General features: G+C 38.2%; 1 long non-coding RNA gene across 3 annotated transcripts in view; it reads right to left on the minus strand.

Moving 5' to 3' along the window:
- LOC130428438 (uncharacterized) overlaps positions 1 to 14,548 on the minus strand; it is a 96,907-nt gene that overhangs the window by 24,722 nt on the left and 57,637 nt on the right. For all 3 annotated transcript variants that reach the window (XR_008907471.1, XR_008907468.1, XR_008907480.1), the window contains exons 2-3: positions 5,468 to 5,563; positions 4,257 to 4,393 (exon numbers count right to left, since the gene is read on the minus strand). This is a non-coding gene — a long non-coding RNA (uncharacterized LOC130428438). The remainder of the gene's footprint in view (positions 1 to 4,256; positions 4,394 to 5,467; positions 5,564 to 14,548) is intronic.

A 14,548-nucleotide genomic window follows, 5' to 3' on the forward strand; every position in this document is an offset into this window, starting at 1 on the left:
AACCAAAAAATTTGCAAAAAAATGACATGCAAAACAAAAGTACTATAAGCAACAACAATGCATCCTTGCTTAATTTTGTTCATGATCATTCGGAGAAACAGCAAGTGATTTTAGAGGTGACGTGACCAGAAAGAGAGACAGACAGACTGACTGAGCAGTAGAAAGAGTGAGACAACTGTCATTCTCCTCCTCTGCTATCATCTGCTACTCCCATCACAGCCAGCGGAGGGGTTAGATTTACCCAGTTTACCCACTTCCAGTTCAACTGCGGAGCCACGTACATTGATCTCGGCTGAGAGAAAAGCGACAGAGAGAAAAAGATGAAGCGCAAGAGGTGAGAGAGAAAGAAAGACCATTAACTCTGCAGCTGTACAACTGTACAGCTATTGATTGATGGGGGTGAGGCTGTTAATATTATTTATGGAGGAGCAGCTCCTCTGCTCTCTGCCCGAGCCGCAGCCCATAATAAGCAATAATTGATGGCTCAGGAGACATGACTTCCCCCCACTGACCCCAGAGCAGTGGGAACTGAACGGATGGCCTCCAACGCAGTTATGATTGATATTATCAGATTACATAAGCGCCTGACATGAGGCTAGGCCGGACCGCTCAAGTGGGGGCATTGATTTTTGATTAGGACGGCACTCAACACATCATAGAGCAGGGAGGCAGGGGGAAAGCACCCCGTAGGCCTGGATATGGGATGATGATTATTATGGTATGTCTGTGGCTGCTGCACGGAGATGGCGAGTGGCGCTGAGAGTATGCATTTGGTGTGTTGGCAATATTAAAGACTGCCTGCACAACAAACCAAACTTAGCCCTTTCATTTGGCTGATGTAATTGTGCATATGGGACAGTAAATAGGCAGGGCTGTGATTGTTTGTGTATGTACATCTGCGTGTCTGTGCACATATGCAACACGTGTGTCCACAGAGAGAGATGCATGGCAGTCGTGTGCATCTAATTATACCATAGAATAAAAAAACAGCGCTGCCATAATGAAGTTTCATTTACACAGCCCTTCAAAACCTGTAGTTAACTGAATTAAAGTTACTCATCCTTTGAAGAAAATCAACTTGACAGATGGAGAAGATTGTAATGTAGTGTATGTAATATACCATTCTTGTTTCATATTATTTTGCCCGCAAGTAAAATAATATATATTACTGAATGGCAAGTTTTGCATGTTTGCTATTAATTCTATATATACTGGATGTCACTCCACTTTTTATAACAAACTCCACACAATCAAAAGCAAATCATCCTTTAGTTCTCAATTATACAGTACTATAGAAAACATTAATTAAACATTTTATCCCTTACCCATAATCCTCTGCTTGACCCAAGCAACAGCTGGATGGACCACCGTGACAGGTAGTGGCCATTAACGTGTCATTTCCTTCTTCTTTTATCTGAATGAAGAGTGACCCCTCCGTTTGACCTCAGCTATCATAACATCCTCTGTTTAAAAATGGAGGCTATTCAGTATGGAATAACAGTTATCAAACTGCCCGGAGGCTGCACTCATCAGCCTGGTGATTAGAAATGATCACAAAAATGAAAAATGAATGGAAAATTAACCCCAAAATGAACTCTCTCCCTCCTAAACACACACACTTAGCCATCTCTCTTTTTCTTAATTTCTCAAGCCCCTATTATTTACACATAGACGCACACAGACAAAGTTTGACCAGATGTGGTCATCATGTGGTAGTGGACATCTTCATGGCCCTCATCTTATCACTTTGATAACTAATATATGAAATTTAACCTTTTAGGCTCAAACGAACAAACACATACAGTAACATAAATATGACTCTTCATCCGTTCAATTCATCAACATATCCCTCCCACACACACACACACACATAATAAAAATATCTCAGAACTGCATTACTGTACATGTGCATTAGTCCAATAATCTCAGACTCGCATTATTTTTATACCAAACTAATGGTTTTTCTATCCCCCGCTGAATCCCTAAATCTACACACTCTTTTCATTTCATTTCTTTCAAATTCAAACATTATATGTCCAATTCATGAGCAAAACCCATACCTAAAATGTCCTCACAAGCTGCACATTTCTTTACATTTGTAATGACATTTTCGATGACTACAGCCAAACTTGCACACACCTAACGTATAGCTCAATTACTTGGAGTCACAGTTGTGTCCAGACCCCCGAAATCTCCAGTTTAAATGAAAATGTGTGTGAACACCATAATAAAGCACTCAAAGGAGTTCAGTGTGCTACGTGTGAGTTTGTACATGCTATAACAGCTCTGCAGTGCACCCTGCGTGTATGTGTGGGTGCGTGTCACACTCACAGATGATGATTAATGTCTTCTCATCACTTCTGTGACACCTTTCCTTGTAATGGTTCTGTACTTAAAATCAACTAATTATCTTAATTTTAGAGTTCCTTGCGCGAGGTTCCTTACTTTTTTCTTAGACGGGTTCAGCCATCAAGTGGCATGACAGAGAAGCACTGGCATTGAAACTAGCCTCTGTTAGGTTTATTCAATATATGGCAGTTTTTTATTTGCACAGCTCATAACGTTAATTGAATGAAAATAACCGGCAGGTATCTGCTTAGCTGCCATGAGAAATGACCTTTGGCTGACCACCTGGAGAGAGACAAGGCCAAAGCTATGCAGCACCTCACATATTAGAAACACTCTTGGTTATAGTAACAAGAGCAGGTATTCATAACCATAATATTTCCCACATTCCAAAATGGCAACATGTGAGCAGAGCGTAAAAAGAAGTCATTGAGGGGATGTTATTTCACATTTTTTAATTTCCAAAATCTTTAGCCGACAGGGGTGAGGCACTTTCGGTGAGAAGAGTGAGCTTAAACATGATTGATGACTCTTTTCATAATTACTTTCCAAACATTATAATGCTGTTACCTCTTACACATAAGAGATAAGTGTTTCACTTCCAGATATTTTTTAAACGTAACATGTATTTTTCACTTAATAAAACTAATACACCAGTCAACAGAAAGCATGATAGTTTGAAGGGTATGCTATATCACTAGAATACCTTTTTTAATAAAAGTATGTGAAATGTACATTCTTTACAAAGTAAAAATATTTGTTTTGCATTCGCTAATCGCTACAGATCAATTTCAATGTCTGCACTGGCTTTAAATGTTGAAGCCAATCTCAGTCCAGTGGTTTATTGTGGGAGTGCAGAAATGATTAATTCAGGCATGATTGGGTTTAATTCACCCCGTGATGACTCACAAATCAACCTCTATGGATTATCTGCTCAAAGGATCTATTGTGCTGAGTTGAGGGTCATGATATTGGTCTGAACTCTAAAATGTATACTCCAGAATTCAAACAAGGCTATGCTTAATGTGTTAATGCAGCGCATAATCATTTTAAAGAACAAATTTAAGGACGCATCACCTCTAACATGGCACTGCTCATTATGGAGGGTAATTGCTGATTTCTACAATCTATGATCAGGAACTTTGAGTTCCGGGGCAGCTGTAAAGATTGTGAATTTATTAGCGGTTTGAAGGGTGCTTTAAAATTACCATGGGATAAAAAATGAAATGTACATTTATCATTATGTATAAAAATCTTCATCAGATAGACGGGGGACAGCACAGCAGGACCAAGCCTCTCACATGCATGCATAAACACCAAGTCTGGGATGAACCTGAATACAGTTCTGTTCACTTCAGGAGGGTTTACATGATTAATGGCCTCCAACTGAAGTATGGAATAGGCAGATATCACTTATTTATACAATGCAGCCTTTACAGTTCACTATCTCTCAAAAACGTGCTGTCAAACAGATAAAAGTCTTGATGTGATGTCCCAGCAAACAGACCCACAAATACAAGGGTACTTAAATAGTTAAATGCTACAAATATAGTGCACAGCCATATCTAAACAAGATCTCGATGACTTAGTTGAGCCTTTAACTTCGGGCATGACATTCATTTGCCTCTAAGAATCCCTCGCAGTCCAAACTAGCACCAAGGCCTGCACTCCTGTTCCTCGCGTCACTATATTGCCTCTACAGAAGTTAGATAATCACTTCTTTGACCCATGTCACCTTGAATTCCTATTCCATGTTGAGGGCCATGTATGGTGACACTGCTAAGGTTCCCAGGATGCCTTGCAACCTTTTTCTTCAAGTTCTAAACTGTAAACGGGAACCTCATACACTAGCAATGACCTAATTGCCCTTTGCAGGATGCCACACTTATAGACCCAAGTCTTAAACCTACCTTGAAGTCTTGACCTCTCAACCGCCCTCGTCCAACCTGGCAGATCCCATCAGGCGGCATGTACTGCTAATGTCTCCATGTTGCTGGTACACTGTTTAACCACGCTCTGTTTCTGGCTGCTCTCGGAAGTGGCATCCCTGCAGTAAAAAACAGAACTGGTCAACAACCTACCCCTTTTAAGATCAGTGAGTCAGCAATATGGACTTTGTTGGTTTGAACCACAAGCAAACCCAATCCAATAAGGTCCTCCACCCCTTAAAGAAACAACATCTTTTCCCTTAACTTAGTGCTGTTTTTTTGTCATGACATCACTACATACAGTCTTTGAAAACCAAGCTAAAGTATTAAAATCTCAGTCGTAATTATCAAGTTATATTCAAAATGTTTTACATATTATGTAGGATGATCTTTAAGAGTAAATCACAAAAAAATGACCTTAGCTGGGTTTTTACAGACACCAATATGGTCAAAATAGTGAACCAAAATGGTAGACAGTTACAAGACCTAAGATACACACTTACCCTTATACTGTAAATGTATTTAAGTTTACTCTAAAATCTTAAATGTGTCATTGTATCCATGACCTATTCACAGATATACTTGTTCTGTCAATTGAACAAATAGAAAGCATACCTCAAAAACCAAACTGAAACCTGATTATTGCAAATTATTCGTTATTCTTGCAATCATTTTTAAAACGTAAAAGCTGACAAATGTTTTAAATGTACATAAGAGCAGTATAAACACAGACATTTACAAAAACAATGTATTTCCTTACAAGAGCTTAGCTCAGAGCACCTTCCTTACACTAGAATATCTGCTTCCACAATGCTGTAAGGATCTGAGAAAAGAGAGACTTCAGATTCCAGCTTTGTACTCAGAATCCAAACACACTTTATTGAAGTTCTGTGTCTGCTTTTCTGTCTAAACACCCTCAACCATCCCCATGGCTACACTGGAAGACGTGAGAGCAAGAGAGAGAGAGAGTGAAAGAGAGAGAGAGAGAGAGAGAGAGTGAGAGAGGGCGCATTCGAGACAGTGTAAGAAGGAGACAGGGAAACCAAATCTGCCAACAATTAAACACAGACAGCGTTTGTACTTGGGGAAAAAGTAGCTGTTATACAGAAAGCTGGAGCTGCCCGTGGGCAGCCGCGGAAGTGTCATTAAAAGGAGAAAGGATGCGTGAACAGCTGTTTTCAGTGCTGGCTTACACTGCCTGCCATGTTTCCCTTTTGTAGTCACAGCGCGGGAATACCGCAGGCCCAGCCACGCCCGCCAAACTACACCTCACATGGCCAACACATGATCTGTGGAAGAGAGAAGAGGGAAAGAGAAGACAGTAAAGCTAATGAAGTTATAACCAAGACAGGACACGACTTATGAACAGTGCTGGGTGACGACAAAATAAAATAAAAATCAGATTTTTCTTGTAACCTTTTCCTCTACTTATTTTTTCATGAACCAATTGCATCACCACTTAATTATATATTCTAACCACTACTATCCTATTTTTTGAGAAATTACAGTTTTTCTACTCAAATTATATTTCCTACATGCATAGTCATATACTTTCCAAGCGACACTGCATCACATATTTACATTTTTTACATTACATTATTATGTGCGCATCTGGCAGATGCATTTATACAATGCAATGTACAGTGCATTCAAGGTATAGTTTATGTTTTTGCCAGCATGCGAGTCCTTGGGAATCAAACAAAGAATGGCATAACATTGACTATTTGATATTTGACTAAATGATTATTGATCCCAGAGGAGCCTCGTGCCAGTTCATGTAGTGGGTGCACAGTTAGGTTAGCAACAGCATGATGTACCGCCCAGCAAAGCAGGTTACATGTTTGTTGACTTTATTAGACTACATTCCACACAAACATGTTCACTGAGACACAATAATCTGTAAGTGAGTGAATCTATAATAATTTTTTTACAGAGCATTGTTTAATGTGGCGTCACACATGGTCTACTGGCAAATATTTTGGTAGGTATAACCCAGAGTTTTGGAGAAACCATTGGTGTGTGATAAAGTGTGTTTATATGGACCGTCAGTGCCACACAGGAGCAAGCCCACCTGTAGTCTGCAAGTCATTAAATCGAGGTCATGGGATATCCTCCCATGTAAACGCAAACTCACTTCGCTTCAAATTGGGTGTAAAGATCCCATTTCCTCTCATTCACAAACTGAAACACCTGCCCAGAGACGCAATATGACATCGCTAAGGTCCCTTGGTATCCATTACATGCCCATTACCTTAAAAATGTAAAACTGCTGAAACCGTTACACTACCGTACCCTTACTTTAAATCTTTATCTTAATACTTAAATAATTTTATACAGAATTTTTGAGCGCTCTCAGAATTTTACATTAACATTTATGCATTTGGCGGACGCTTTAATCCAAAGCGACTTAGAGTGCATTTAGTATATACATGTCTTTTTTATCATTTTTTTAATCAATTTAACATTTCAAAAACTTGTGTTTCATTGCATTTACCTCTATTAACATTCAACAATTGACTCATTTTTTATAAATGCTGCAAGTTTTAGTTCCTACTGTAAAATCTGCAGCACATTTGTTCAAAACACCGTATTAATGACTTATAATTTAAATCAGATGGCCCTGAGACGATGGATAAACAGACACTCACTTTTATTCTACACCATACCTCAGCTATCCCTGAAATAACTTACAACCCAAGGCCTGTTTGACACCACACACCCTCACAATCCCGCTTCACCTGACATGCTTCTCTGCACTAAATCACAGGAGCTTGGCTGTGGCCGCTGACATGCGAGATATGGCCTGCAGTCACAGCACTCAATCAGCCCGTGTCACTGTGATAGAGCTCCGTCCAGCGCCCTGTGTGTTGCGCCCAGAAGAGCAATGACAAACCCACAGCATATCCAGTGACACGGATTAAGACATCAAACAAACCAACTAGCCTATTAAACTATATAACTTATTAAACATTGTGATTTTTGTGTAATTTCTGTTGATATGATCTGTACAGATCAGAAGTAAAAAGTAAATACAAGCAAAAAGTAAAATGCAACACATAACATACTGTATTACATAAAAACATATTTTTATTTAACGCATGAAAATCAGTTTTTATATGTTTTTCAGTGTAAGATTAGCGGTCAAGAATGTTGCAATACATTTCACTTTTGTACCACAAGATAACCTACGTGATAAATGAATGAGAATACCTAAAACCCTGCTGTCTTCTTTTTGCTGGCAAGAGCGCTTAAACTGGTGTTAAAGCGATATCTACCATGTGCGCTTCTCTTATCATGGACTACACTCTGAGCTGTTCTTAAACACAGAACATGAACTTATCACATAATACAGATCTAAACAACCATCACAGGATTTAGGTAGAGAGAAAGAGAAAGAGAGAAACAGAAAGATGGGGGATAGAGACATTTTGGTTCAACCAACCACTGTTTAATCTAATTTAAAGGGATAGTTCACCCTTAAATGACAATTCTTTCATCATTTACTCACCCTCATATCATTTCAAAGCTATATGACTATCTTTCTTATACAGAACACAAAAAAGATTAAAAAAATTGTTGGTAACCGAACAATGGTGGTACCCATCTACTTCTATGGTACAGACCAAAAACCAATGCAAGTCAATGGGTAACTCCATTGTTCGGCTACCGACATTCTTCAAAATATATTTTATTGCATTCTTCAGAAGACAGAAAGTCCTACAAGGTTAAAATTACCAGAGGGTGAGTAAATGATGACGGAATTTTCATTTTTAGGTGGACTATTCCCCTTTCTGGTTAAATCCGTTTTGTAAATAAACTCTTGTCTTTACATGAAATCAGTTGACTTCTATTTACAACCCCATCGTGTTAGAAATAAACGAAATGGGGGGAAAAATCACAAGTTACAGTAGTGAACTAATTCACACATCGCAGCACCTGTACATTCTATTATGTATGCATGCCAAACAGGTGTATTCACAGCAGATGTTTTTCAGACAGCTGTAATCAGTGCTAATGTAATTCTTTACAGGCCGTCATGAATTAACAAGAATTCATACACAAAACATGTTTTAGATATAAAACATGCTCACCTGTTTACAAACCGGCGCAGAGCTGCCAAACCCAATAAACACACAAACACGTGCATGCGATCGCACACCCACACAAACACAGATGAGGGCGGCTTGTGATGGATCAGTCTCCGGATTGCAAGCGTAGCGGCGTGCACATCCGGCAGTTCTGGAATGTCTGATAAAATGATATTAATTCCACACATTAATGAGATTAATGAATTTCAATAGTGGGAAGACAAGAGAAGTACGTTTTCTTTTTGTCTGGACCAGAAATAATAACACAAAGGCAATTACCGCGCATCCATCAATCTGCAGCGGACAGTCTAATTATCTCTCCATTTCTGAAGCACTTGCAGTCCTAAAGCACTCATTTGTATTCTTTGATATGTTATTTTTTCATTAATAGTGAGCGGCATTAGGGCAGTGCCGACCAATACAGTGGGACTCAGATGTTTGGAAATCATGATGGAGTTTTTTACCACTCCACACTGAGAGATCCAGAATTCTGATGATTAATGGTGATGTCACTGGGTGAGAAATGGGAGTCCCTGCAGCTATGGATAAGTCATTGTTATCCTGCTACAGGAAATAAAGCCATATCTACCACCCAGAATCAGGCTTATAATTCCTCAGCCAGGAGTCTTCCTTTACCTCCCTCAGCCCTGAGAGACAAAGTATTTTTGTGCGCAGGACTTCTAAAAGTTGTACTTTTTGAAATCAGTGCAAATTGTTATAATGATTAATACATTTAGAGTCCAGTTTAAGTACAATGCCAAATATGAGAAGTGGATCAGACTTGAGTAATAAAGCATAGCTAAAATGCCATTTTGTCTTGCCAGCTTTGACCATACAATTCACACCCATTTACAAACGGCCCCTCCTGTTCCTTTTTTATTGCACGGACAGCTGCAAAAATAGCCTCCAAAAATGATAAACCCATTTCCCCAAAACAACACGCATGCGCCGCCAGGGGAATTCTGTAATAATTATAATAAAGAGGGCATTCTTTTTCTTTCAGGCTAATTGCGCGCTGAATGAAAAGCTACTTCCTGGTACAATTTTGGTACAAAATAAAGAAGAAAAGTTTGGTCTTCACCGTCTCCATGCAGGCCCACAAACGTGAATGCATACACAAACGCTTGAACCGTTGTGTCGGTTCCGTTTTATGATGGCTTACTGATCCTCCCGAGCATTGATTTGGTTTGTGGTAAATCGTAAGCAGTCATTACAATCGCTTAGCATTTACTTAGGAAACACAATCTGGCAAATATCCCAAGTGGCAATTATACCTAAATATGCTTTTCATTTTTCATTACCATGTTTGTGGAACTTAATGCGCAAAACTGCATCACATGAGAGCAATTTAGTTTCCATTCCAGCAGTGAGTGGATAATAAATAAATATTTCTGAGCCATTAGGAGTTGGACGAGCTCCATACGAGAGACGAGACAGCGTTATGATGTGTATAGTGTTTCAGCGGAGGGTTGTCCTCAGGGCACAGACAGACAGTCTGATAAACACTCTCCACGAACATCTCAGTTTTCCATTAAAGGTTACAGGAGTCAACATGCAAGTGTGCGGCAGACGCATGTTTTACGACACGGCCCACAGCGTAGACAGGTTAACTGTAATATCCCGAGAGGTTTCAACTTTATTTCAATAAACTCATTGCAATCACAGTCTGGTTGCTTCTCCCTGCGAGTTTCCCAGTTTCAAAAGCCTAAAGGCCTGCTCATAAATACCCATTACTTTTCATAAACATCATCAAAGTTATTTATGGAGCATAGGCAGAGAACACACACAAAATGTTCTCAAGCTTGGTGTTTTGTGAAGACGTTGAATGTAATCCATCTGGGGCTAAACATGTGGAAATGGATGAAAGTCGACACACATCTACAAGAGTAGTACACACAACAGAAAAATTCTCACTCAGAATGTCTTCTGCATATAAAAAAGTTCCTCATATTAATAAGCAGTTCATTTGACAAATCTGTCTACCGCTGTCAAAACTATCTGGCCTATTATTACCATTAAGTCACTCCTGATTGAAGCCATTCTCTCAAAGACAGGCCCATCCATTAAATTCACACATAAACCTCAATTCCCTTCTCCACCCACAGACTCCTATTTCCGGCCCCTAAGGACATGAGTCCAGCAGTGAGAGCAGAACAGAACTAACCATGTGTGTCATCAAGTAGCATACAGATACAAAACAGAGTTATGTGGGGTTAAACCTCAACCCTGTTCGCAAACAAAGACAACTAGCATGTCTACTGCCTGTATGTGACTTGGCAGAACAAAAGCAATATGCCAGATTTTGCATAATGCATGGTTAGTAGAGGTGTGACGAGACACAATAATTTTATACTTTTTTAAAGAAATTTTAATGATGAAATATATAGGGGAAAATGTCTTTGAAACTCCCTAAAAACACAAAATGCTAAAAATGTTGGCATTATAAAATCAACTTGTACTTTATGAAACAAATTAATCTTCTATTTTAATGAATGATACTATGGGGTAATACACTTACACTACAAAATATTTTTGTCACAAACTCAACTGACAGTCCGTAATTGCACAGAAATAATGCTTTGTTTTGAAACAAGTCCATCTAGCCAAGGTTAAGATGGAAAAACAGTGAGAAAGTAGCGCCACAGAATTAAAAATCACGTTGTCTATGATTGGCCAGGCCAGTAACTGCAGCTCAGACCGCACATACTTTGTGCAGTTATGATAACAACCACAACAAAATGTGCACTCACACTAATGCTCCCAAATATATTTTGTGGTGGCACATGTTAAATTTAAGGAGCATATGTGAATAAAATATTCGCAATTTCGAGACCAGCACTCCATCATGACGTAGATGCTATTTACACTAAGTGAAAAAAGGACAGAAGCTAATTACACTAAATTTAAATAGCAGTAGGTTCTGTTTACACTTGTTGTGCATTAACATAAATTAATAACATTTTGCAATAATAACAGAGTGTAAATCATTATATTTATAAAAATGATTAAAGAGAATGGCAACTTTTTGAGATATTAACGCCCTACACCTACCCCTTACCCTAAACTTTATTAATAAAAAATACTTTTAAGTCTTAATTTTATTGAAAACAAATGCATTTATGACCTGAAATGTGAAAGAAAAAGGTAAAAGAGCATTTTCAGCGAGAGGTGGATTAGAACGTGGAACTCCAGTGCCAAAGCTCTACACTTTACTCCTAAAGCCGCGTGTCCTCTGTGGTGTTTACGCCTGCGGCCGGCATGTTTTCTTCAATTGTTTTCAACGGTAACGCCGCGCTTTTAAAAAAGGCCATCAGTTGACGTTTTTTTCCGCTCAGCTCCGGTGCTATGCGGACGAGTACAATTTTTATTTTAAGTATCTCGACCGACTTTTTCTCTTGTCTTCTTAAAGGCGTTACTGTATCATGAGTGGGCGGCGCATAAACGCATTCTCACGTATATTTTAGGCTCATTTGAGATGGCCAAATTCTGCGCAGAACCGTTCACCAGTTATCAGCGCGAGATGCATGCCGGTAAGAAATGTGTCCGAGTTACGTCCTCCTTGCTCTGATGTCATGCTCACGTGTGTCAAAAAACGGCCAGGCGACTATCGGATTCTTTAGTCGGGCGCAGTTGCTCTCGACCGACTGATTAAAAGCATGATTGGAAACGACTTGCGGACGACAAAGCTTAATGCTCATTGGCTAAGAATGTCCGCCGGTTTTTAAGAAGTTCACAATTAATAGTAGTTTATTTTTATTTATATGTGATAATGAAAACATCTAGGTAAAATCGTATACTATAAAGGATAGTATAAGTAGCCTATTAGGGCATGTGCTTTATATTATTTGTTTCGTTTTAATTATTTCTTGTCTATGTCCTATTTGTTGTCATTTTTACTTTATTGTATTTTATGTTGGTGTAAATATTGTACATTGTAATTTTCATACAACATTATTCCATGAAATAAATACGCCAATCCATTTAAACAAATGCTACATGCACGCATAGAATTATGTTACACTGTACAGCTTCTTAACATGACCTGTTGCTTGCTTCTTACACCATACGCTGCATGCCTTTTAGAAAGTCTGCAAGGACTGTACAAATTGACAGCTTCTTTAAGAAAATTACGAATTCTAGGGACGTTCCTAGCAAAAAGACAAACATTTGTTATGGCCACTGTGCATTATAAGAAACTTTTAATAATTTGAATAATAATTTTAGGTTTTTAATGAAATCCTTGAAATCTTCATTTTATTTATTGCCTTTTATTTTGACCAGTTGCAAGTTGCAACAAACACTTTAGACCTCATCTTCATGTAAAAATAGGGGTATTGCTATTGCATCTTCTTCGTCCGCAATAACCCGCGAACGCGATGTCTTCCATTCCTCACGTTTACAGGAACACAAAACAGCGAGATTCGGGGAGTGTCCGATTTAAAAGCTGTTTTTTGACTTCTACCCTTACTGCAGCCGCCTACTCTCGTCTTTCCACGAGGAGATGCGCATCTCAAACGAGCCTATTAACTTAAACTGCTGCGTAAGGAGCGATGTTATGTTGAGTCAATGCGCAAATGAGCGATCCACGCGTAAATACGCACTTTTTCAGCTATTTTGACGCGCCACCCACTCATGAATCAGTATCGCATTTAAGAAGACGAGAGAGAAAGTCGTTCGAGATACTTACTTCATGATCGGCACCTCATAACACCTGTAACGCTTAGAATCTGATCTCTATCCAGTTGTCAGCGGTTTTCTCTTATTGCACATTTATATTATATTTCTTTGTTATCAATATTGTCATGTTAATGCATGTATTAAGGCTGTCTCAGTTAAGAAATAATCGTCTCATGGCCATTTTTTAAGGTCATGGTAATTATTTCAGATAACAATTATTGTGAACCTTTAGAAAACAAGGGTGCTCTGCAGTATCTGCTGCATTTTACAATGATCAGCAAGATCCTCATATCTAGTTTAAGTGCTCAAGACATTCTTCTCTGTTAACGTCACTCAGTCTGTAGTAAATAATATTAGTTTTTTACACATTTTTTAATAGTTACATTGTCAAAGCCTTAAAACAGAAAATTAATCGCCATAATCACAATTATTTTATAGACTATTAATGAATAAATTTCATAACCTTGACATCCCTACTAGATACCTCTGCAAACCGTCTTATATGGCGGCAAGACAGTGAAACCAGGTTTTCTTTGATCTCCAAGTTGGCAAATAAAGTAAAGATATTGTTTGGTACAGCTGGCAATATTGTGACACCTGTTGCCTTAAAACAGAAAAAGTCAACATGCTTGTTTTTCTTTCCCGTAATCTGTAGTTCAATCAATAATAATAAAACGATTATGCAATTTGCATAGGAGTAGGATTGGCTTTGAAAATCTTACCAGTTAAGGCCTGTTCTGGTATTGTCCGTTTATTCTGATGGAATTTTATTGTCAGTTTTTTGTAATATGTGCATAATATAACTTTATTTTGGGAATATCTACAGTCTGTTGATTATGGACACTTTTTTGTGGTCATTTCTGTTGAAGAACTTTCAGTTTTTGAAAGATAAACTCTCTAAATAAATAACTTTAAAATATGTGTATTTATATTTACTGCTAGGGACAACTTGCAAAAGATCCCTAACAACCCTAACTTAAATAATGACAAGAATGTGTGAAAATGATTTCATGAACAAACTAAAAATGTATGAGAATTAAATGCAAAAGCCATAAAACAGACAAATAATTGTCAAAGCTCCAAAACAGACAATTAACCGGTATAATCGCCATGATTTATTAGACAATTAACCGTTAGCCATATGTTATAATCGTGACAGCCCTAGCATGTATACTATATAACAGCCTAGAAGATGAATAATAATGCAAAATAATCGGTAACACTTCAGTATAGGGGGTAATTCTCAATATTAACTAGTTGTTGTTAGCATGCTTATATGCTTATATTTTTAAAAATGTATTTATAAAAATATATAATTGCTAACATAAATTATCCGATTCGTGACTCAAAATCCGTAACATGAACCGAACCGTGAGTTTTGTTATATGTTTTACCACTACTTCTTACTAGGGTTGCACGGTGTACCCGTGCTACGGTAGCATCGCGATGCTAAAGCTTCAAAATAGCCGCGATGCCTCTCTATTTTTTAAAAGGTAACATCGTAGTTAA

This window comes from Triplophysa dalaica, chromosome 1, assembly GCF_015846415.1.
Source record: "Triplophysa dalaica isolate WHDGS20190420 chromosome 1, ASM1584641v1, whole genome shotgun sequence".
Taxonomy (NCBI): domain Eukaryota; kingdom Metazoa; phylum Chordata; class Actinopteri; order Cypriniformes; family Nemacheilidae; genus Triplophysa; species Triplophysa dalaica.